Here is a 26018-nt window from a genome sequence, read left to right as displayed (position 1 = left end):
CAAGTGGGGATGGGGAAGTAAATGGGAGTGAGGGAGTACACAGAGCAGAGAACTGATCTATGGAGGGCGAGGCTATCATTTTACATAGTGCAAAGCGCCGATACCTTGCTGGGAGTGGAAACACTCACTACGTGGTTTGCAGGGCATTGTTCCAGAACTCCCAGGCAACAGCCAGGCAGACAGAGGGAGCCTCTCTCAGCCAATACAGCTCGTCAGGGGGCTGGGGATTGTACAGACAAGCGGAGTTCCAAGGAAAGCGGAAGTTCAGGTGGGTAAAAACCATCCCTCACTATTTTGTTCCATTTTTGTTTGTTGAGCAAAATTGGAATTCATCCTTGTCAAAATTTTTGTCAATTGACAAAAATTTGAATTGATTTTTTTAAGTTTTCGTCGCTGGTGAAAAACTACAGTGAAAATATTTTTGTCAACAAGATTAAAAATGCACTGCATATAAAAAGGAGAAGAGAAGCAGTGACAGGTCTTTATTACAGGAATCTTGTGTACAGAGGAAACATGTCATACAGGATTAATGCACAGATCTGGAAGAAATGCACCAAGCACATTCTTCAAAGAAAGAATACACAAGACTCATGTATTTAGTCAATATTTCCTGATCCTGGAGTTCTGCTTCAAGGCCCAATTCCCACTTGAGTACTTTGTAGCTCAATATCCCATGGTTTTCAAGTTTAAACCACAGCATAGAATCACATGAAGCCTAAAGTTCAAAAAAGTACATATACGCTTTTGAGCTACAAACTTCAAGCATTTGTGGCTCCAATAGACCTAAATGGGAACGGACAAAAAAAGTGAAAAAAAAAATTAGCATATCATGCATTTTGCCCCTAACAACTAGCTTTTCATTGGCTAAAAAGTATTCAAATTTAATAAAAAGGCAAAAAAGCCTGTAAAAACAACCATTAAAGCGGTGTTCCCACTTAAAATTATATATATATATATATATATATATATATATATATATATATATATATATATATATATATATATATAAAAATATATAAAAAGTCAGCAGCTACAAATACTGCAGCTGCTGACTTTTAATAATCAAACACTCACCTGTCCCAGGGTCAAGCGATGCGGGGGAACGAAGCCCCACCCATTTCCCCCCTTCTCTCCGCAAGGCGCTGGTGATCTGCCAATATGGTTCAGGCTAACGAGATGGTTCCTGTAAGGACTGAGCAGGCGCAATCCTTGCCGATGGAAATCTCAGAACCTCGGCCGGCATCCAGAGCGACGTGGAATTTGAGGAAAGTGGCTCGCTCGGCCTCCTGGCTCTTTTTTTAACATCCTCCAATCCACGGGGATGTTAAGGAATGAGCCTGAATGCCGGCCGAGGTTCGTAGATTTCCGTCGGCAAGGATTGCGCCTGCGCAGTCCTTACAGGAACCATCTGGATAGGGGAACCATAACGACAAGCCACCGGCATTAACACTGTGTTCACAGTCGGGCAAGAACTGCGCATGCGAGAGCCGCGCTGCCAAACAATCATCTGGGACCTGTGACGTGTCCCAGATGATTGCAGAGAGGGAGGGGGCCGAGGAAAAAAAAATTACATGGCGCTTCCCTTAAAGCGGAAGTTCAATTTTTGGGTGGAACTCCGCTTTAAGCTCAAGTATAAATGCAGCCTAACTCTAGGTTCACATCTATGCAGCTGCACTTGATGCGTTTTTCAGGTACGCAAGTAAAACTGGAGGGCCAGACACTGCAAGGTGTTTTTTCACCTTAATGCATAGGATGCATTAAGGTAATAAAACACAAAGGTTTACAACCCTTTTAACAACCGATGAGTCGTCAGCTGGTTGCCGGCGAAAAATAAAACAAAAAATAAATAAAAAAATGGCGTGGGGTCCCCCCCCAGGTCTATGCCAGGCCCTTTGGCTCAAGTATGGATTTGGAGGGAACCCCCCCTCGCCAATTTTTTTAAATGGCGTGGGCTCCCCCCCCCAAAATCCATACCAAAACACCCTTTATCCGAGCATTCCGCCCGGTAGGTCAGGAAAGGTAGGAAACGAGCGAGCGGACCCCCCCTCCTGAACCATACCAGGCCGCATGCCCTCAACATACCAGATACCCACTCACATAGGGGGGCCCGGGATCTGGGGGCCCCCTTGTTAATGGGTGTTTCCTGGATTCGATAATCCCCTGCCTGCAGACCCCGACAACCACCGGCCAGGCTTGTCGGGAAGAGGCCCTTGTCCTCATCAAGTTGAGGGTATGCAGCCTGGTATGGCTCGGGGGGGGGGAGAGAGGTCGCTCGTCCTCTTCCTTTCCTCACCTATCAGGCAGCATGCTAGGATTAGGGTCTGGTGTTTTTTTGTTTGGTTTTTAAGCGTGGGGGGTCCCCTCCGAATTCATACTAGACCCAAAGGGCCTGGTATGGACCTGGGGGATAGATCCCATGCCATTTTTTCTGCAATTTATTTTTTTGGGCTGCAGTTTTTTTTTCTTTTTACATTCAGCTTTCAGCAGGGAAGCCTGCCGACAGGTGATGACTCCCAGCTATATACAATGTTAAAATAAAAAAAAAACACAACACTTGTGTTTCTGGTGCGGTTCCATTGAAGTCTATTACTCGTAAATCGCGGGAAAAAAGTCCCCGGCCCTTTCCAAAAACACACCTGTCGCAAAACGCATAGATGTGAACTTGTACCATAGAAAATCATGTTAAATGAACAGGAGTGCGTTTCTGCATTAAAAAAACCCCGTAGGTGTGAACCTAGGGTAAATGTATTTTAATTTTACTCACACCTAAATATATAATCAGCAGTGTCTAAGTGCCTGAACACATCACCAGCTTAATTATTTTCTGACTGTTGAGTATGATTGGAATAATAAAAGATCCCAACTGATATTATAAATATACCAGGGAAATTATACCTGCAGTCTGTGAGTCAATCAAGCATACAACACACACACACACAACATCTATGTAGTAATTTTTTTTCAAAACATTACAATTACTTTACTGCTGTTAGGTAACAAATACCCTCTACGTGCTGTAATATTTTTTCTTACAGAAAGTTCTTTTTACATAAAGTAAAGCATCCTATCCTGCATGTGCTATACCACAGCGACAAAAGAAGTCTCAGTCACACCTAGGCCTTGTTCACACGGGCATACTACAGCGTACACCTGTGTGAGGGTCGCGTTTACCCAAATGGGTATGCAGAGGTGTTCCATACATCCCTGTGCAGTCCCATTCATGTCAACTTGTACAGTGGCTGAATGGACACAGCTGCTGCTCCCAATTTGGCGTGTGGGCGCACAGTCCTGAAGGCATTGTTTGCTGTTGTGCAACATGCAGATGTGCAATTTGTTCCACCAATTTATATATATATATATATATATATATATATATATATATATATATATATATATATATATATATATATATATATATATGTGTGTATGTATGTAAATATATATGTTACCACTGTTGTTTTTGGGCAAGAAATACTATCAGACCTGAAGGAACACATAGTGAAAAGTATATATCCTCAGGTCTCATGCACACAGAGTTTGGCTGCCAGCAGAATGTCAAACTCTACGATAGGCTGAAATACATAGTTAGCCACCGAGCATACTTGCATTTTGGGCCATATGGTTTCAAATGGAATAATTGTGCATTTGAGGCAAACATCCCTAAACGCAAGTAATACTGGGTGCATTGTCCAGCCACCATGTATTTCAGCCCGTCATAGATTTTGACAGGCTGCTAGAAATGAGACTGGATTGCTGCACCTGTGTCTCCCAGGCACCCAAAAATGCAGGATTTGACACCGAAGGCCCAAAATGCCTTTGTGCATGTAGTCTTATTACTAACATTTCTGAAACTCAATTTTTTGTCCTCTTTGAGGGATCAACTTCCTTGGGAAGCAATGTGGAATGCAGGTGAAGAACTGGATCCACATCAAATACAAACTTGTCCTCATTTTGCATAAATCAACCCTGTGAGATCTCTGCTCCTCCTCCTCCTTACCTTTCATGCTTGACTCTTTCCCCAAAATACAAAGTTACATTCTCCATGATTGGGGCGAAATGCAAAAGTCAGTTATTATTCACTGGCACTCTCACCAACAGGGCAGCTTGCACACACTAATTTCCATGCTTCATTATTCTGTAATTTACCGATCTGAGTTTGCTGCTCATTCATTACTACAACCACATACTGTATGTCGGGTCCTACTGCTGTTAATCCCACTACCTATATATACACACACGCACACGCACACACACACGCACACACACACAAACCTGCCCTATGGCTAGCTGCTGATGCTGGCAATCTCCTCCCCCACCCCCACCACCACCACCACCACCACCACCACCTTCTTTAAATTGACAACACACGCAACAATAATATTTTATTTGGGGGCGCCAACACATGCTTTTGGCACATTTAAAGCTAACCTCCAGCCTAAAGCCTCGTACACGCAACAGTTTTCCCGTCGGGAAAACTGCCATGAGAGCTTTTGGCCGGGAAAACCGGCCGTGTGTATGCTCCATCGCAGTTTTCTCAACAGGAAAACTGCTGGAAGAAAAAAAAAAAAAAGGAAGAAGGAGAACCAGCTATGTTTTCCCCGCCGGGATTTCCGGCGGTTTTTAACCCGGCAGTTTTCCTATGGGAAACACTGCGATGGAGCATACACACGGCCGAGATTCCCGACCAAAGCTCTCATGGCAATTTTCCTGTCTGGAAATCCGGTCGTGTGTAGGGGGAAAAGTTATCGAGCAGGTTCTAGGTTTTCCCTTCAGGTTTTACCCTTCACCTGCCACAGTTGTACAGGTTCTTCTCCTGTACTGTCCCAAATCATAGCTCCCAAATGTACCTCTTTTGGAAACGTAATCCTCTATGCATCTTTGTGCTTTGTTATCCCTCTTTTTGGATTAATGTATAGCCCTCTATGACAGCCCTCAAAATTTCCATTAGCCAGCTGGCATTTGGCGAGTGGAAATCAGCTGAAGGCGAGTGTGGAGCAGGGGCAGCCTTTTTTTTCCCTTTTTTACATGGCATCAGAGCGGCCCGGGGAGGGGGATTTACTCTCTACCCCATTGGCCACTCTTTTTTTTTTTTTTTTACAGTAAAACACGTCAGAAGGAGAGCCAGCCAGATGATTGAGAGATAGAGGATCTCCCTCTGGGACGCGGCTTGGATCTGAAATGCCAGCCACTGTCGAACAAAATTAAATCAGTGTGCCGTCTTTGATAGGAGCCAGTCCAGAAGGCGGGACTTTGTTTGACAGCGGCCGGCGTTTCAGATCCAAGCTGTTTCACAGCAGGAGATCCTCTCTCTCTATGTCATACGGCCATCTCTCCTCATGTGAGTCTAATGCAGCGATTGGCTACATTGATGGGCACTGATGAAGATACACTGATGGGCACTATGCAATGATAGGCTGCACTAATATGCTTTATGTTAATATTGTTAAAGTTCACCACATTCAAATGAATGGCATCTCAAATGTGTGTTGTGCAATTTGTCATTCACACCTGGGCCTTTAGAAATCGCTGCGATTCAAAACATCCATGTGCGAATGCAGCCTTAAGCTGGCCATGGGTAGAATTTTGAATGAAAATTCTTAAGTCCCGTACACACAGGCCGAAAACAGGCCGGTCCAACAGAAACTGGTTAACATTTGGCCTGTGTGTACGGCAGTCTGTCTGACAGAAGTCAGTCTAAAGGGCCGGCTTCTGTCAAACGGACATGTTGAAAAACAGTCATCCGATCAGCACTGGCAGCCAATAGCGTACCCCTGTCAGCAAACAATAGCTCAGCGGGGAGATCGCTGTACTAATTATATATTATACATACATACATACATATACATACATACACACACAGTATCTCAAATCAAATACAGCATTTTTACAAAAGTGAGTATACCCCTCACATTTTTGGAAATATTGTATTATACCTTTTCATGTGACAACACCGAAGAAATTACACTTTGCTACAATGTAAAGTATTGAGTGTACATCTTAAATAACAGTGTACATTTGCTGTCCCCTCAAAATAACTCAACATGCAGCCATTAATGTCTAAACTGCTGGCAACAACAGTGAGTACACCTCTAAGTGAAAATGTCCACATTGGGCCTAATTAGCCACTTTCCCTCTCTGTTGTCATGTGACTCGTTAGTGTTACAAGGTCTCAGGTGTGAATGGGGAACAGGTGTGTTAAATTTGGTGTTATCGTTCTCACTCTTATATTGGTCACTGGAAGTTCAACATGACACCTCATGGTAAAGAACTCTGAGGATCTGAAAAAAAGAATTGTTGCTGGAAGATTACAGCGGTTTAACAGGACAAGTTCCACTCAGAACTGGCCTCATCATGGTTGACCAAAAAAGCTGAGTGCATGTGCCCAGCGTCATATCCAGAGGTTGTCTTTGGGAAATAGACGTATGAGTGCCGCCAGCATTGCTGCAGAGGTTGAAGCGGTGGGGGTCAGCCTGTCAGTGTTCACACCATACAATGCACACTGCATCAAATTGGTCTGCATAGCTGTTGTCTCAGACGGAAGCCTCTTCTAAAGATGATGCACAAGAAAGCCTGCAAACAGTTTGTTGAAGACAAGAAGACTAAGGACATAGATTACTGGAACCATGTCCTGTGGTCTAATGAGACAAAGATAAACGTATTTGGTTCAGATGGTGTCAAGCTTGTGTGGTGGCAACCAGGTGAGGAGTACAAAGACAAGTGTGTCTTGCCTGCAGTCAAGCATGGTGGTGGGACTGTCATGGTCTGGGGCCACATGAGTGCTGCTGGCACTGGGGAGATAGAGTTCAATGAGGGAACCACAAATGCTAACATGTACTGTAAGATACTGAAGCAGAGCATGATCCCCTCCCTTCGGAGACTCTGCCGCAGGGCAGTATTTCAACATACAACCTTAAACACACCTCCAAGACCACCACTTTCTTGCTAAAGAAGCTGAGGGTAAAGGTGATGGACTGGCCAAGCATGTCTCCAGACCTAAACCCTATTGAGCATCTGTAGGGCATCCTCAAATGGAAGACGGAGGAGCGCACGGTCTCTAACATCCACCAGCTTTGTGATGTCATCATGGAGGAGTGGAAGAGGACTCCAGTGGCAACCTGTGAAGCTCCGGTGAACTTCATGCCCAGGAGGGTTAAGGCAGTGCTGGAAAATAATGGTGACCACACAAAATATTGACACTTCGGTTCCAATTTGGACATTTTCACTTAGGGGTGAACTCACTTTTGTTGCCAGCGGTTTAGACATTAATGTGAAGTTTCCATCCCAATTTTTTTTTTCATTATTGTGCTCATTAGACCTAAAAATGAAAAAAATAAATAAAATGTAATCATCTGGAAATGCCTGTTGCTATGCGGTCCCACAAAATCTGCCTTTGGAATCACCTAGGATTCTGACATCATCTCCCTCTAATGCTCCTGGGAAATGTGTGCCATCATTTCCCAGGATGCAGTGTGCTACCCAATTATCACTCCCCATACAAGACTTCCAGGAAGTGCTTGTGGGCTTCACAATGCCCACAAGCAAAATGACAACGGTGTGGACATAGTTTATAAAACTATCTTTTTTGAATAACTATGCGGAGCGGCGGCGGATTGGAAAATAGTAAGTGACCGGATTTATATTATAAAAACGCATGATGAAAGGACATACATTTAAAAAATGCTAATTGTGGTTGGAACCCCGCTTTAGGGGTGAGGGGTGTACTCACTTTTGTGAGATACTGTATCTCCACACATACACGTGCATACGTTAGTAACTTGTGAGGTTAAGTAAATATGGCTGTTCATTTTACCACAACCACAGAGATCTGACTACAATGCGAGTGTGAATTGATATTTCTGCCTATTTAGGCCCACCTTTAAATATTCTGTCTTGAAGTATTACCGATGCTAATCCTTTGCACAACTGAAAGACATCCAAACACAAGGTTTTGATAGAGGTCACCACTTTACTTCAAGCAATACTTAAAAAGGGGTTGTAAAGGTACAATTTTTTTTCCCTAAATAGCTTCCTTTACCTCAGTGCAGTCCTCCTTCGATTTTGCTTTTAAATGTCCTTATTTCTTCTGAGAATTCCTCACTTCCTGTTCTTCTGTCTGTAACTCCACACAGTAATGCGAGGCTTTGTCCCTGGTGTGGAGTGTTGCGCTCACCCCCTCCCTTGGACTACAAGAGAGTCAGGACGCTCTCTACTTTGCAGATAAAGAAGCTGTGTGTTAGTGGGCGTCCTGACTCTCCTGTAGTCCAAGGGAGGGGCCGAGCACGTCACTCCACACCAGGGAGAAAGCCTCACATTACCGTGTGTAGTTACAGACAGAAGAACAGGAAGTGAGGATTTCTCAGAAGAAATAAGGACATTTAAAAGCAAAATCGAAGGATGACGTAAGTGAAGGAGGACTGCACTGAGGTAAAGGAAGTTATTAAGGGGAAAAAAAAATTGTACCTTCACAACCCCTTTAAAATTCATCCTACAGATTTTGATAAGCTATTTACTAGGTATAGTGGTTATTTTAAACCAAACAGAAAACAATGATGTAACTTTCCATTATACGAAATAGATCACAGCCAAATAGACACTCAAAGACGTCTGCTCAGTTTCACTGAAAGCACACTAGGGTTCTTAAGCTCCATGAAGGTAGCATCTCTTTTTCGTCCCTTGTAAACAGTCCACTCTCAGTTAATCTACTTTGGTGCTAATAAGCAAGCAAATCCATTAAGGATTTTACAAGGCCAGACATGACATGAGAATATAGAGCACACATTCTGCAGTCAAAACAACTAGCGTAAGTAAGGTAAAGGCTTACACCAAACTCTTCTTTATACATACAAATGATGGGTATAATTCAATTCATAAGCACAGTTATTGTATTTCAATTGCACTGAAACGGTCTATATTTGGTTTTGGTATTTGTACTTTCGGAAACAAGAGTAGGCCAAACTAATCCTCTGTCCAAAGATAAAAAAACAAACAACACGTGCTGTATGATGAGATCTTACCTTATTACCTATTCTCCAATTACAAACCTTGATCGGGGTCAATACAGACTAGGATAACTAGGATGAATATTAAGCTCACATGTATGTCTCTTCACATGTAAGCTTCCTTTCGAAACAATGGGTTACTGTCCACACTGGCTGTACATAGTTGTGGACCATTTCATCATAGACCATTCAGCATAGATAATGGTACAAGTCATTTTAAAGGCAGAATGTGTTTTTACCTAATGCATTCTCTAAATTAAAGGGTTTGTAAAGGAAATTTTATTTTTTATCTTAATAGCTTCCTTTACCTTAATGCAGTGCCGTTTTCATGTCCTCATTGTTCGTTTTTGCTCTCAAATTGCTGTAATTCTTCTCTGATCTCCACACTTCCTGGTTGTCTGTTTCCTGATAACCACAGTACTGGGAGCTCATGTGCCCCCATAGCAAGCAGGAGGGAGGAGCCAGGAGTGCTGCCGGGGGACACGAGAAGAAGAGGATAGGTGCAGCTCTGTGAAAAACCACTGCACAGAGCTGGTAAGTATGAAATATTTGTTATTTTAACCCTTTCATGCCTATGCCTATGTATGACATTTGGTGTTTACAAGTTAAAATCCATATTTTTGGCTAGAAAATTACTTAGAACCCCCAAACATTATATATATATTTTTAGCAGAGAATCTAGAGAATAAAATGGCGATTGTTGCAATATTTTATGTCATACGGTATTTGTGCGGCGGTGTTTTAAACACAACTTTTTGGGAAAAATTTACTTTCATGAATTTTAAAAAAATGAAAAAGTAAAATTAGCCCAATTTTTTTGCATAATGTGAAAGATGATGTTATGCCGAGTAAATAGATACCAAGCATGACACGCTTTATAATTGCACGCACTCGTGAAATTGGCGACAAACTACGGTAACTAAAAATCTCCATAGGCGACGCTTTAAACTTTTTTTACGGTTACCAGGTTAGAGTTACAGAGTAGGCCTAGTGCTATAATTATTGCTCTCGCTCTTACGATCGCGGCGATACCTCACATGTGTTATTTGAACACCGTTTTCATATGCGGGCGCGACTTCCGTATGCGCTTTCTTTGCTGCGCAAGCTCGCGGGGAGGGGGGCGCTTTAAAAAATTTTTTTTTTTGTTTTCTTATTTATTTATTTATTTTTTCTAATATTACATTTCTTTTTTTTTTTTTTTTTTTACATTTTGATCACTTTTATTGCTGTCACAAGGAATGTAAACATCCCTTGTGACAGCAATAGGTCGTGACAGGTACTCTTTATGGAGGGATCGGGGTCTAAAAGACCTCCGAGCCCTCCTTTGCACTTCAAAGTATTCAGATCGCCGAAAACGGCGATTCTGAATACTGTGTACTTTTTTAAATCCGGCGCCATTGGCAGCCGAGAAACCCGGAAGTGACGTCATGACGCCGCTTCCGTGGTTTCAATGCGCACACTGAATCAAAGCCGTTTACGGCTTTGTTTCAGAGCGCGCCGAGACGCTGGAGGCGCCGGATCGTGGATCGGGTCTCCCGGTGGGACGGGAGGCCCGGTCAGAGCGGCGAGAGGCGGCGGGAGGGGGGGGATGTCCCCTCCCGCTCCTCCGGCATAACAACCGAGCGGCTTTTAGCCGCATCGGTTGTTATGTTTGGAAAGCCGATCGCCCGCTCTAAACAACGGTACCGGGATGATGCCTGCGGCTGCAGGCATCATCCCGGTACAACCCCTGAAAGCCGAGGACGCATATATGCGTACGCTCGGCGTGAAAGGGTTAAAGTAAAAAATTAAATAAAAATTAGGTCTAGAAATCACTTAAAGGGGTTGTAAAAGGTAAAAAATAAAAAAAAATCCTAAATAGCTTCCTTTACCTTAGTGCAGTCCTCCTTCACTTACCTCATCCTTCGATTTTGCTTTTAAATGTCCTTATTTCTTCTGAGAAATCCTCACTTCCTGTTCTTCTGTCTGTAACTCCACACAGTAATGCAAGGCTTTCTCCCTGGTGTGGAGTGTCGTGCTCGCCCCCTCCCTCGGACTACAGGAGAGTCAGCACGCTCTCTACGTTGCAGATAGAAAGGAGCTGTGTGTTATTGGGCGTCCTGACTCTCCTGTAGTCCAAGGGAGGGGGCGAGCATGACACTCCACACCAGGGAGAAAGCCTCACATTACTGTGTGTAGTTACAGACAGAAGAACAGGAAGTGAGGATTTCTCAGAAGAAATAAGGACATTTAAAAGCAAAAATGGAAGGATGAGGTAAGTGAAGGAGGACTGCACTAAAAGGTAAAGGAAGCTATTTAGGGGGAAAATGTACCTTGACATCCCTTTTAAAGAGTGAAAACCAACTGTTTAGCAGTTCTTGGTACTTCAAAATGTACTTCAGTTGACATTTAACAACCTCATTCTCTGAAGCATCTTTCCACCTACTCTGATCACTACACGCAAGTCACATCTACGCAGATGAATACAAGACACGAGCGTCAGGAATATACGTTTTTCTAAATTTGTCCTTACACATTTATCTGGGCATTCAGCGTCCAAACCCATTCTAAACTATCTAGATACAATTTACATTTAAATGCCAAAAGCGCCCAAAGACCTCCAGTGGTATTCAGATTCGTATATATGAGTGGACTGCCCTCATGCTCCAGAGGTGTTGGTGGTGTTACCACTGCCACAAACATAAGACATTTTAAACAATTATTGATGGGGGGGGGGGGGGCAACAGTGGTCAGGACAAACTTTCTAAACTGCTTATACAGTTATTAACAGATAGTCAGTAGTCCTGCAAGGAGTCCACAGACAATAGATGTTTTCTCAGATGATTTCCATCATGTTGATGGGTATCTTTATTCAAAATATAAGATCATCATATGACCATCAGTGTTATTCAACAAAGCTGCTCAAGCAACAATATATTTTCAAAGTGCAGATCTATCGTACTAGCCTTTCAACAACCAGTTGTTGATTGTAACATCTCCCTTTCTCAAATAAATTTAATAGAGCAATTAACAACAGTAGAGACCAAGAAAATACATATGGGGGGTTATTTACAAAAGGCAATCCAAGAGTAACTGCCTGTCTCCTGGAATCTCCTCCATGCTCTTGAGACTGTGCTGGGAGACACGGCAAACCTTCTGGCAATGAAACGTATTGATGTGCCATCCTGGGGGAGTTGGACTGTCTGTGCAACCTTTATAGGGTCCAAGTATCGCCTCGTGCTACCAGTAGTGACACTGACCCTAGCCAAATGCAAAACTAGTGAAAAACAGTCAGAAAAGAAAAGTAGGGGAAAAAAATGTCAGACACCTCCACCTGAAAAACCATTCCTGTTTTGGAGGTCGTCATCACTGTTGCCCATCTAGTGGGCCTGTTAATGTCAATTAACAGCAAAGCAGCTGAAACTGATGAACAACCCCCTCTGTATACACCCCTCCCCCTCTGCTACTTAACTGACCAGATCAATATCCTAGGAGTTCTGATTCAAAAGTGTTCCTTTTTTTGAGCGGTGCATTTAGAATCCCATGCTTCCATTCCCTTCACCTGCTAGGATGTAGGAGAATAGATTTCAGTGCCAAGTCACCCAAAGGGCACTGGAAATCTATTCCACTTTTTTTCGGGAATACAAACACCTGTAAGGCAAAGGCATAATGAGCTAGTATGCACTGATGAGGGAGCCGACACGCTCCCTCTGCGTTTTTTCCAGGTTTGCGGCTCCATCGCTGAGTGCCGGAGCTGCGATGACTTCACTTGTGGCTCTTTCTGGCAAGAAGCTCTGATTTTCCAGCAGCATCTGCCGGACCTTCGGAGCGCATGCGCCGCTGACGTACAGGTTTAGGAGATATTAATCTTACCTTCAGGTAAGCCTTATTATAGGCTTACCTGTATGTAAACGTGTGAATGCTTAAAAGCAGAAATAAAACCCCATCGATTTAACAGTTTCTAAAAATAGTTATATTCCCAGCAAGTGCCAGGAATGTAGCTGTCATGTTGCTTGTGCTCTCAACCAAACTGTCAAACCATCAAATGGATGGTGTCATAACTGATTACATGTGCAGCATCATAAAAGTTGAAGATCGAACAGAGGCCAAGATGGCAGCTTCCTTGGCTGAAAACTATAGGAGGGTTTAGTTTTGCCTCATTTTTATGGAAGAAGGATGGGCCAAGTCACACGATATTATGACAGGAAAACTCTAAACATTCCTACAATTCCACAGCAATGCAACATTTATGTATTCGAACTGAACATTATTGAGAGACATTCCGTGATAAAATAACAAACACTAATAAAATAACTCCTTTCTCTTAGTGAATGTACCCCAATGTCAGTTAATCTCAAAATTCACTTCAATACCGGATAACAGACATCAGTTTCATTCTTCAAGCTGAATCACATTTGTCAACTAAGCCGTCTGATTTTGGCCACAGAAACCAATGCTGGGGGGGTTACTATAGATGCCAATGATTAGGCTACTGGGTGTTGTGGTATGCTGCAAACAATGAAGCAGGACCGCTGATATTGTGAGGACCAGTGAGGTCTCTAAAAGCAAGTATCTAGCTTTTTGGGGATAAGGAACCCTATTGGATATATTAGATATTGGATGGCTTATATCTGTCCTATAATTGGATTTCTTACGCCTTTTTGGACAGACTTATCTAGGGTAGGAAACTGGCTTTGTAGTTCTTCAATTTAAAGCAGAGCTCCACCCAAAAGAGGAAGCCAAGCTTGTTTCCACCCGCTTCCACCTCCAGGTAGGATCGCCGATCTACAACATTTTGAGTCCCTCCTCCTTCCCCCCTGGGACACCCACAGGTCCCAGAAGACGGCGAGACCCTTCAGAAAGTGCAGAGCGATTGGGGCATGTGCATTAGGCAACTGGCTGTGAATCCTAAAAGCTTCACTGCCAGTTTCCCTTAACTTACAATGCCGGCGCCTGCACCTTGTGTCTGGATTGAGACAAGTACACACTATAGGAGATTCTTTGTTCACATTAATGCCTGAAGTTTGCAACCACTTTTATGCCGCGTACACATGATCGGATTTACGATGAAATAAAATCTGATGGAATTTTCCATTGGAATGCCGATGCAGCTGACTTTCATCAGTCTTGCCTACACACTATCAGACTCAATTGCGACCGTCCTAAACGCGGTGACGTAAAACACTACGACGGGCTGAGAAAAATTAAGTTCAATGCTTCTGAGCATGCTTCGACTTGATATTGAGCATGCGTGGAATTCCACACAGACTATCAGAATTTCCTATCGTTATATTTTTTTACACCGATGGAAAAAAGTCCATCTGACATTTTTCATCAGAAAAAACGATCGTGTGTACACGACATAAATGTTCAACTGGGTAGAGGGTGCTAAAACTGGAATGCAGGAAAATTTGGGATAAAATAAAATCATGATTAAACTAAGCACAAGGCATAAGCTGGAGTATAACAGATTTGGTAAAACACATATATTTGTTGATCAATCCTATAATGGCAAAGTTAAAAGGGAGAAGAGTAGGTGGAAGCCACTTACCTTACCATTATATTCCCTCTATGTGTCAGCAAGGCTATAATTTTTAAACAATTCCAAGAGTTCAGACCTGTGCAAGCCAGACAGCCTTTCCTGGACCTGTCGGGGATTGATCAATAAAATAAAATTATAAACTCTGTAGGAAAAAAAAATAAAAAAAACATTCAATAGTTGTTTGCTATAATCAAGACCTGTATCCTTTTTCTCTGGGAATTAAACCCTAGATAGTGTAAGGTAGTGTTTCTGAACTCCTGTCCTCAGGACCCACTAACAAGCCAGGCCCAGATTCTCAAAGGAGATACGACGGCGTATCTCCAGATACGCCGTCATATCTCCAAGTCTGAGCCGTCGTATCTATGCGCCTGATTCTTAGAATCAGTTACGCATAGATTTCTATTAGATCCGACCGGAGTAAGTCTCTTACGCCATCGGATCTTAACTGCATATTAACGCTGGCCGCTAGGGGCGTGTATGCTGATTTACGCCTAGAAATATGTAAATCAGCTAGATATGCGAATTCACGAACGTACGCTCGGCCGACGCAGTAGAGATACGCCGTTTACGTTAGGCTTTTCCCGGTGTAAAGTTACCCCTGCTATATGAGGCGTACATGCGGCGTAACAATGTTAAGTATGGACGTCGTTCCCACGTCGAATTTTGAAAATCTTACGCCGTTTGCGTAAGTCGTTCGCAAAAGGGGCTGGACGTCATTTACATTCACGTCGAAACCAATACGTCCTTGCAGCGTACTTTGGAGCAATGCACACTGGTATATGTCCACGGACGGCGAATGCGCCGTTTGTAAAAAGCGTTATTTACGTGGGATCACATAACATTTACATAACACACGCCCACATCTTCCAAATTTGAATTAAGCGGGCTTACGCCGGCCTATGTACACTACGCCGCCGCAACTTACGGAGCAAGTGCTTTGAGAATACTGCACTTGCCCGTCTAAGTTGTGGAGGCGTAATGTAAATAGGATACGTTACGCCCGCACAAAGATACGCCGATCTATGAGAATCTGGGCCCCAGTTTTTAAGTATTACCTTGCGGAGATGCAGACTAGTATACTGCAATCACTGAGCAGCAAATTATATCACTTTTGATGTATTTCAGTTATCTTGCAAACCTGGCCTGTTAGCGAGTCCTGAGGACAGGAGTTGAGAACTACTGGCGTACGGCAAAGCACCTGCCAAGAGGTCTTTCAAGACTTAGGAACGTCCAACTGTAACCTGAGCCTTAAGGATTGGTGGTTAAGAATCTACATGCAGAAGACGCGATAGTGCTTCCCTAGACTCTATAATAAGATTGTCACAATGTTGCGCTGGTCTTAAATCTCTGGCTGTCTCACAAAATCGTTCCTTGCCGTCCAGATGAAGTTTTTAACAACACTGTACCTTTCTGACGAGTCTCATTTAAAGGCTAGTCTGACAGATCTTGCGATCATATTCCTTTCCAAACATGGTCTATTAGTTGGAAGCATCAGGACTGAAGGTGATTACGGATAACATCTGTCCCCCGAGGCCTAGAAACTGCAAATGTCAGCAAGTGCAGAGCATCAACGACCGCTGTTAGATAAATTGGTTATATGATTGCAATGTAAGCAAACTAAGTTGTTTTAAAGAGGAACTCGAGGCAGAATGTTTATACATATCTGGGGTGTTAAAGTGATACTAAAGGTTAGTTTTTTTGTTTTGTTTTTTTAAATAACAAACATGTTATACTTACCTCCACTGTGCAGTTCATTTTGCACAGAGTGGCCCCCGATCGTCCTCTTCTGGGGTCCCGCGGCGGCTCTCGTGGCTCCTCCCAGCATTAGGTAACTCCCTCTGGGAAGCGCTCTGCCGAGGGGGTTACCTTGCGGGCACACTCCCGAGTCATTCATTCGGTGTCCATAGCTGCCGAATGTATGACTCTGCCGCGCCCCCCGGGACCCGCATCATTGGATTTGATTGACAGCTGCGGGAGCCAATGGCTGCACTGCTATCAATCTATCCAATCAATGCGTGGGAGTGACGTCAGACAGTCACAGAGCCGGAGTCCGTGGCCCCGGAAAGAAGAGGGGCAAAGATGGATGCGGCCACCAGCGGGCCAGATAAATGCCACATAATGGGCTAATATGCGATGCATACTAGCCTATAATGCATTTACTTTGCAGGAGAAAAAGGGGAAGTAAAACCTATCAGGGTTTACTTCCTCTTTAAAATCGTGAGGGGGGAGGGTTGAATCGAGTTCACAATTTTTTAACGATGAATCATGCAGTGCTACCTTCTGGCTGTTGGAAACGACATGTCCCACGAGTCATTGTAAGACTGACAGTTACAGGACTGACAGGTAAGGATGGGCTCGCAGGCAGTGAGACATTTCCCAATACGCAGCTGCAGAGATCCGGAAATGTCTCACTGCCTGTGATTAGCGCTGTGCAGTGCCGACTTCCTGGCGAGCTCTGCACATGTGGTTGCGAACCTGCCTGAGCCCATCCTTAAAGGGGTTGTAAACCCTCATGTTTTTTTCACCTTAAAAAGGAGTTGTAGCCTAGGTTCACACTGCTGCGAATTCAAAATTGCGGTAAAATGCGCGATTTTACCGCGATTTCGCGGCCACGATTTTCCGCGATTTCGGCAGCAATTTAATGTAAATCGCGGCCCGAAATCTCAAAAAGTAGTACAGGAACTACTTTTTGAAATCGCAGATGCGGCGTCGCACTGATTAGGACAGTGCCATTGCCGACAATTGCCGCTGATTTGAGATGCGATTTGACATGTCAAATCGCATCTCAAATCGTTTCAAATCGTACCCAGTGTGAACCAGGGCGTAAAGGAATTTTTTTATTTTTTTTTTAATAACAAACATGTTCTACTTACCTCCACTGTGCAGTTCGTTTTGCACAGAGTGGCCCCCATCCTGGTCTTCTGGGGTCCCTCTGCGGCTGTCGCGGCTCCTCCCCGCAAACAACTACACACAGACATGCGAGCTTGCATGGTGTGTAGCTGTTGCGGGCGCACTACCGTGATACAGCGGCGCCTATGGCAACCGCTGTATCACTCGGCCCCGCCGCCCCAATGGCTGCGCCACTTTCAATCCATCCATTGCAGCCAATCAATGGCCGGGCTTCGTCTGGAGGAGGATGACGGGGGCGAGCGCGGGACTTTCGAAGGGTCAGGTAGGTAAAACGGGGGCTGGGGGCCTTTATCATCTGATGTTTTTTCATCTTAATGCATTAAGGTGGAAAAAAAAATTACCTTTACAACCCCTTTAATGCATCCTATGCATTAAGGTGAAAAAATACCTGGCAGTGGTCCGGGAATTTCATCCGGCAGAGACGCGCTCTTCCTTTGCCCGGGGTTCTCGGCTCTTGACTGGGTAGATTGATAGCAGCGAAGCCATTGGCTCCTGCTGCTGTCAATCAAATTCAATGATGCGGGCGCCAGGGTCGACTCCCCCTAGGGGGGTTATCTGAAAAGAGGAGGAGCCGCCAGAGGACCCCAGAACAGGATGATTGGGGCCACTCTGTGCAAAACGAGCTGCACAGTGGAGGTAAATATGACATGTTTGTTATTTAAAAAAAATAAAACTGAAGCCTTACAATCACTTTAACCACTTAAGGACCGCCTAACGACGATATACGTCAGCAGAATAGCACCGCTGGGCACAATCACGTACCTGTACGTGATTGTATAAAGCCCAGCGGTGGGTTGTGGGCGCGCAACCGCGACCCGGTCCAAAGCTCTGTGACCTCGGCCGCGGGACTCGCGGACCCGATCGCCGCTACAGTCCCGCGATCGGTCCCCGGAGCTGAAGAACGAGGAGAGCCACATGTAAACACGGCTTCCCCGTTCTTCACTGTGGCGCTGTCATCGATTGTGTGTTCCCTAATATAGGGACGCACAATCAATGACGTCAGACCTACAGCCACACCCCCCTACAGTTGTAAACACACTTCAGGGAACACATAACCCCTTCGCCCCATTGTGGTTAACTCCCAAACTGCAACTGTCATTTTCACAATAAAAAATGCATTTTAAATGCATTTTTTGCTGTGAAAATGACAATGGTCCCAAAAATGTGTCAAAATTGTCCGCAGTCACGAAAAAAAATCGCTGATCGCCGCCATTAGTAGTAAAAAAAAAAAAGAATTAATAAAAATGCAATAAAACTATCCCCTATTTTGTAAACGTTATAAATTTTGCGCAAACCAATCGATAAACGCTTATTGCGATTTTTTTTCCAAAAAAAGGTAGAAGAATACGTATCGGCCAAAACTGAGGGAAATTTTTTTTTTTATATATATGTTTTTGGGGGATATTTATTGTAGCAAAAAGTAAAAAATATTGCATTTTGTCAAAATTGTCGCTCTATTTTTGTTTATAGCGCAAAAAATAAAAACCGCAGAGGTGATCAAATACCACCAAAACAAAGCTCTATTTATCGGGAAAAAAGGACGCCAATTTTGATTGGGAGCCACGTCGCAATTTCAGTTAAAGCGAAGCAGTGCCGAATCGCAAAAAGGGGCCTGGTCTTTTACCTGCATTTTTGTCCGGGTCTTAAGTGGTTAATGACCGTTACAAGCATGACTCCCAGAGGCAGGATGGGAAAACTGACAGTTACTCCCAGAGGCAGGATGGGACTTGTAGTTCTACGTGTGTGCTCAGCATGTGGCCCTCCAGCTGTTGTGGAACTATAAGTCCCATCATGCCTCTGACTTTGGGAGTCATGCTTGTAACTGTCAGCCTTGCAAGGCCTCATGGGACTTGTAGTTCTGAAACAGCTAGGGGGGGCACAGGTTTTGCACCCAGGTTCTAGAATTGGGGGGCTACATTTGCCCACCCCTGCAAGTCTATCTAAATGCTGGAATGAGAAAAAACAACAACACTACTTGCTAAGCTTCCTAATTACCAAAACCTGCGGTCACATGACATTCAGACCCCCGGCCTCAAGTCTTCTGTTTACATGATGCAGGGCCCTTCTTTTGGGCACTGTGATGTTGTGGGCACTCACTTCCTATTGGCTGTCCAGCGCCAGAATCCCTGCAGGATCCAGAGGAGGGGTGATGTCATCACGAGGGGACCAGATGATGGAGGATAACCTGCACTTTGGACTGGCGGTCCCCACAGAAGGAAATGGGAAGTAGACTTAAATGATGGATTACAGGGGGGGGGGGGGGGGTGTCAGTTTTTGCCCGGAGTTGGCCTTTAAGTTTTACCAATGTAATGATTTGTTCCCTCCATGAATTGTCACTGTGGTTGCTAGAAGAAGACAATTGTAAGGAAGTGTGTTGGAAAGGTTTGGTGTCACCATGTGCTGTATGCACAGGCTGAGGTGTGATGACAATAACAACATTGGCTGTCATTTGTGTAGTAACACACACCTCATAGACACAGGACACAGCACAAAGAAACATGCCCCCCCCCCCCCCAATAAAAAAGAGGCCCTGTCAGGCTCCACTCACCGCAAATGCTGTCATACCTCCCAGCTGCAGCTCGGTGACGTCATAGCTCTGCAGCCGTCGTATCCCAGGCAGCCCCGGTGGCAGGAGCTGGGGGGAGACGGGGCTGGCATGTCTTCTCCTCACATCCCCAATTCACGCTTTTGGTCCCGGCCACCACAAACCGACACAAATAACCCCTGCGAAGGGGAAGTGGTACAGCCCGCCTTCAGCCGCTGTCAGCCAGAACCTGGCCGCGCCCACTAAAGAGGCGTGAAAAGAAAGGGGCGGGGCGGCTAGAAGAAGAAAGGCGCTTGGAAAGAACGTAGTAAGTAGAGAGTTGCTGTCCGCTGTCATCACTTGGACGCGCCTGAGATACTGACAGCGGCTGGGACCCGCCCACCGGAGAGATGGCAGCGCTCAGCTGCAGGCTCGGCTTGTGGAGGCTGGGGCGCGCTCATTACGGGAGGGGGATAAGAAGTCAGTCCCCGGTCACTGCTAAAAGTGGTACGACTACCGGAGGAGCTATGGACACTACAGGCTGAGGATGACAAGCAGGCAGCTTATGTGCTATAGGATGGAAGGGGATGTACCTGCACCATCCAGACTCTTCATATTTCTGCAGTCCGGTGCTGCTGATCTCCTGTGCCCTCTTCGTAGCCACTTAAAGGGAAATGAGTCATAATTTTAGGTTCAATTCATAGCTGCGCATTTCAGGAAAAGGCCAAAAACGTGCGTCGTGCTTGCGGTAGCATTGAGACCCCAATCACGCTAGGCGTAGTAAGAGTTTGTGTTCCCACCCATGTTTTTTGCATGGCGCACATAAAGCAGACTTAAATGCGCAGCCCTACACACTACAAATGCGCCAAAGGAGCTTTTTTTTATACCACGCATTTTTTGCGTATTTTATCGCAGGGCAGTGTACAGAGGTCAGTTATATGTAGGGCAGTGTACAGAGGTCAGAAATATATAGGGCAGTGTACAGAGATCAGATATATGTAGGGCAGTGTACAGAGGTCAGAAATATGTAGGGCAGTGTACAGAGGTCAGTTATATGTAGGGCAGTGTACAGAGGTCAGAAATATATAGGGCAGTGTACAGAGATCAGATATATGTAGGGCAGTGTACAGAGGTCAGAAATATGTAGGGCAGTGTACAGAGATCAGATATATGTAGGGCAGTGTACAGAGGTCAATAATATGTAGGGCAGTGTACAGAGATCAGAAATATGTAGGGCAGTGTACAGAGGTCAGACATATGTAGGGCAGTGTACAGAGATCAGATATATGTAGGGCAGTGTACAGAGGTCAGAAATATGTAGGGCAGTGTACAGAGGTCAGAAATATGTAGGGCAGTGTACAGAGATCAGAAATATATAGGGCAGTGTACAGAGATCAGAAATACGTAGGGCAGTGTACAGAGATCAGAAATATGTAGGGCAGTGTACAGAGGTCAGACATATGTAGGGCAGTGTACAGAGGTCAGATATATGTAGGGCAGTGTACAGAGGTCAGAAATATGTAGGGCAGTGTACAGAGGTCAGAAATATGTAGGGCAGTGTACAGAGGTCAGTTATATGTAGGGCAGTGTACAGAGGTCAGAAATATGTAGGGCAGTGTACAGAGGTCAGAAATATGTAGGGCAGTGTACAGAGGTCAGTTATATGTAGGGCAGTGTACAGAGGTCAGAAATATATAGGGCAGTGTACAGAGATCAGAAATATGTAGGGCAGTGTACAGAGATCAGAAATATGTAGGGCAGTGTACAGAGGTCAATAATATGTAGGGCAGTGTACAGAGATCAGTAATATGTAGTGTACAGGCGTAGCAAGAGTTTGTGTTCCCACCCACATTTTTCACATGCAGACTTGAATGGGTAGCCCTACACACTACAAAGGCGCAAAATGAGCTCCCACTGCTTTTCTGAGCTTTTTTTCTACCACACGTTTTTAGCGCATTTTATCGCAGGGCAGTGTTCAGAGGTCAGTTATATGTAGGGCAGTGTACAGAGATCAGAAATATGTAGGGCAGTGTACAGAGGTCAGACATATGTAGGGCAGTGTACAGAGGTCAGACATATGTAGGGCAGTGTACAGAGGTCAATAATATGTAGGGCAGTGTACAGAGGTCAATAATATGTAGGGCAGTGTACAGAGATCAGAAATATGTAGGGCAGTGTACAGAGATCAGAAATATGTAGGACAGTGTACAGAGGTCAGACATATGTAGGGCAGTGTACAGAGGTCAGACATATGTAGGGCAGTGTACAGAGGTCAATAATATGTAGGGCAGTGTACAGAGATCAGAAATATGTAGGGCAGTGTACAGAGGTCAGAAATATGTAGGGCAGTGTACAGAGGTCAATAATATGTAGGGCAGTGTACAGAGATCAGTAATATGTAGGGCAGTGTACAGAGGTCAGAAATATGTAGGGCAGTGTACAGAGGTCAATAATATGTAGGGCAGTGTACAGAGATCAGTAATATGTAGTGTACAGGCGTAGCAAGAGTTTGTGTTCCCACCCACATTTTTCACATGGCGCACATAAAGCAGACTTGAATGGGTAGCCCTACACACTACAAATGCGCAAAATGAGCTCCCACGGCTTTTCTGAGCTTTTTTTCTACCACACATTTTTAGTGCATTTTATCGCAGGGCAGTGTACAGAGGTCAGTAATATGTAGAGTAGTGTACAGAGATAAGAAATATGTAGAGTAGTGTACAGAAATCAGAAATATGTAGGGCAGTGTACAGAGATCAGTAATATGTAGGGCAGTGTACAGAGATCAGTAATATGTAGGGCAGTCAGGGCTGGTGCAAGGATTTTTGACACCCTAGGCGAAGCCTCATTTTGACGCCCCCCCTCCCCCCCTGTGCCATTCGCTCCACCCCTCACTGAGATTTTTGCGGTGCCTCTTCACCTATTTCTTCTGCTGTGGTCCACATGCCTGCACATGTGCCTCTGGACCCGGCCAAAAGACAACTAGAGGATGGCATTGGCTCACTTCCTCATGCCAGCCGTGGTCCACAGATTAGAGCAGTATACAGAGAGGCCAACTGTGTAACTGCCAGTCTGTACGAGCGACAGATACACTGACAATGCTATGCTCCTAGAAAAAAAACAATAAAAAATGCAAATTTTTTGACCTGCAAAAAGATCTGCATTTATTTTAATTTTTTTTACAAAACTGGATTTGAACCTCCACACCTCAAATCACCCCAATTCCTGTATTTTTAGGTCTCAGATCACCACAATTCTTCCACCTTTACACCTCAGATCACCCCATCACTGTATCATCCTGAACGCCTGTACCCCTCTGCACCCCCCACCTTTGTTCCCCTTAACCCCCCCCCACACATCAGTTCCTATATGTACCCCCTGCACATCTGTACCTTCCCCCACCCAATCAGTTCCTCTTTGTAACCCCCCCCCCCCACACACACACATCAGTTACTATATGTACCCCCTGCACATCTGTACCTTCCCCCACCCAATCAGTTCCCCTTTGTAACGCCCCCCTAACACACACATCTGTTCACCCACCTGCACATCTGTCCCCCCCCCCCACATACACACCAGTTCCCACTCTGTACCTCCCTGCACATATGTTTCCCCCACACATCTGCCCCCCCCCCACACCAGTTCCCACTCTGCCCCCCCAGTTCCCACTTTGTACCCCCCCCACACACCAGTTCCCACTCTGTACCCCTCTGCACATCTGCCCCCCACACCAGTTCCCACTCTGTACCCCCCCCCACACCAGTTCCCACTCTGTACCCCTCTGCACATCTGCCCCCCACACCAGTTCCCACTCTGTACCCCTCCACACACACACACACATATGTCCCCCCCACACCAGTTCCCACTCTGTCCCCCCTCAAGTTCCCAATCTGTACCCCCATGCACATCTGCCCCCCCCCACAGAAGTTCCCACTCTGTCCCCCCCAGTCCCCACTCTGTCCCCCCCCACACACCTGTCCCCCCCACACACACCAGGTCCCACTCTGTACCCCCCCCCACACACACACCTGTCTCCGCCTACACCAGTTCCCACTCTGTACCACACACACACACACACATATGTCCCCCCCCACACCAGTTCGCACTCTGTTCCCCCTCCAGTTCCCACTCTGTACCCCCAAGCACATCTGCCCCCCCACAGCAGTTCTCACTCTGTCCCCCCCCAGTCCCCACTCTGTACCCCCACACACACACACCTGCCCCCCCCCCCACACACACCAGGTCCCAATCTGTACCCCCCCCCCAGACACACCTGTCTCCGCCCACACCAGTTCCCACTCTGTACCACACACACACAATCTGCCTCCCCACACAAGTTCCCACTCTGTACCCCCCCCTACACACACATATCTGCCCCCCCCTCACACACACACACAAACCAGTTCCCCCCCCCTCTGTACACAATGTAAACTTGACAGCACAGCAGAGTACATTTTATAATTTCTTGTGACAGTGTGCAGGCTGCAGCACTGAGTGTCCTGCCTTTTCTTCTATTGTGTACCTGAGCCAGCGGGGGTTAAGCATTTTCTGAGGGAGAACGGAGCTGCTGCCAGTCTGTCTCCTCTGACAACAGATCCCGACCCCGAGCGACCAGGAGGAGGGGGTGCATCGGACATCGCGGCTTGCATGCAGGGCTTCCATCTATCATCTCACCAGCCCTGGCCGGTGTTGTGTCTTGGGGAAACCAACTTCGACACAACACCGGTTCAACTTCCACCATCAATCATCATCAAGACATCACCTTAATCACGCTATTCCCGGCCAGCTGCTGTTCCAGCTCTCTCCCCTCATCTACGGCGCTGCAGGCTGGGAATATCGTGATGAAGGTGATGTCTTCACGGCGCAAACCGCCTCCTAGCCTGGCGGCTGGCGCCATAAGGCATTGCATAGGTTTTTAAAAATTCTGGTGAAGGAGGTAGTTTAATGATCGGAATCCCCAGCGAGTGGCTGGGGATCCGGATTTTGCCGCTCCCCCTACTCTGGCGCTCTAGGCAGCCGCCTGACTCGCCTATGCCTAGCGCCGGCCCCGAGGGCAGTGTACAGAGATCAGTAATATGTAGGGCAGTGTACAGAGATCAGTAATATGTAGGACAGTGTACAGAGATCAGTAATATGTAGGGCAGTGTACAGAGATCAGTAATATGTAGGGCAGTGTACAGAGGTTGGTAGGATGTAATACAGTCTAAAATCCAGTGGCGTTGCTAGGGGGGTGCGGGCCGCACCGGGTGACACCCACTAGAGGGGTGACACCATCCCGATTTAAAAAAAAAAAAAAGGGGTGCAGTGATGCAGGGTGCTGTGTAATGTAAAGGGGTCCAGTGATGCAGGGTGCTGTGTAATGTAAAAGGGGTCCAGTGATGCAGGGTGCTGTGTAATGTAAAAGGGGTCCAGTGATGCAGGGTGCTGTGTAATGTAAAAGGGGTGCAGTGATGCAGGGTGCTGTGTAATGTAAAGGGGTCCAGAGGTGCAGGTGGCTGTGTAATGTAAAAGGGTCCAGAGGTGCAGGGTGCTGTGTAATGTAAAGGGGTGCAGAGGGCTGTGTAGTGTAAAAGGGTCCAGAGGTGCAGGGGGCTATGTGATGTAAAGGGGTGCAGAGGTGCAGGCGGCTGTGTAATGTAAAAGGGGTGCAGTGATGCAGGGTGCTGTGTAATGTAAAGGGGTCCAGTGATGCAGGGTGCTGTGTAATGTAAAAGGGTGCAGTGATGCAGGGTGTTGTGTAATGTAAAAGGGTCCAGAGGTGCAGGGGGCTATGAGATGTAAAGGGGGCCAGTGATGCAGGGTGCTGTGTAATGTAAAGGGGTCCAGTGATGCAGGGTGCTGTGTAATGTAAAGGGGTCCAGAGGTGCAGGGTGCTGTGTAATGTAAAGGGGTGCAGAGGGCTGTGTAGTGTAAAAGGGTCCAGAGGTGCAGGGGGCTATGTGATGTAAAGGGGTGCAGAGGTGCAGGCGGCTGTCTAATGTAAAAGGGGTGCAGTGATGCAGGGTGCTGTGTAATGTAAAGGGGTCCAGTGATGCAGGGTGCTGTGTAATGTAAAAGGGGTGCA

At 45.7% G+C, this 26018-nt stretch overlaps 1 protein-coding gene across 2 annotated transcripts in view; it reads right to left on the bottom strand.

Moving 5' to 3' along the window:
• The window catches only part of HIVEP3 (HIVEP zinc finger 3), a 163071-nt gene extending 142817 nt beyond the window's left edge, over positions 1-20254 (bottom strand). For both annotated transcript variants that reach the window (XM_040337931.1, XM_040337933.1), the window contains exons 1-2: positions 19979-20254; positions 14530-14625 (exon numbers count right to left, since the gene is read on the bottom strand). The gene's annotated coding sequence lies outside the window, so the exon portion shown is untranslated. The remainder of the gene's footprint in view (positions 1-14529; positions 14626-19978) is intronic.
• Positions 20255-26018: the final 5764 nt, after the last annotated feature.

Source organism: Rana temporaria, chromosome 2 (genome assembly GCF_905171775.1).
Source record: "Rana temporaria chromosome 2, aRanTem1.1, whole genome shotgun sequence".
Taxonomy (NCBI): Eukaryota; Metazoa; Chordata; class Amphibia; order Anura; family Ranidae; genus Rana; species Rana temporaria.
This window is presented reverse-complemented; position numbering and strand designations above follow the sequence as displayed.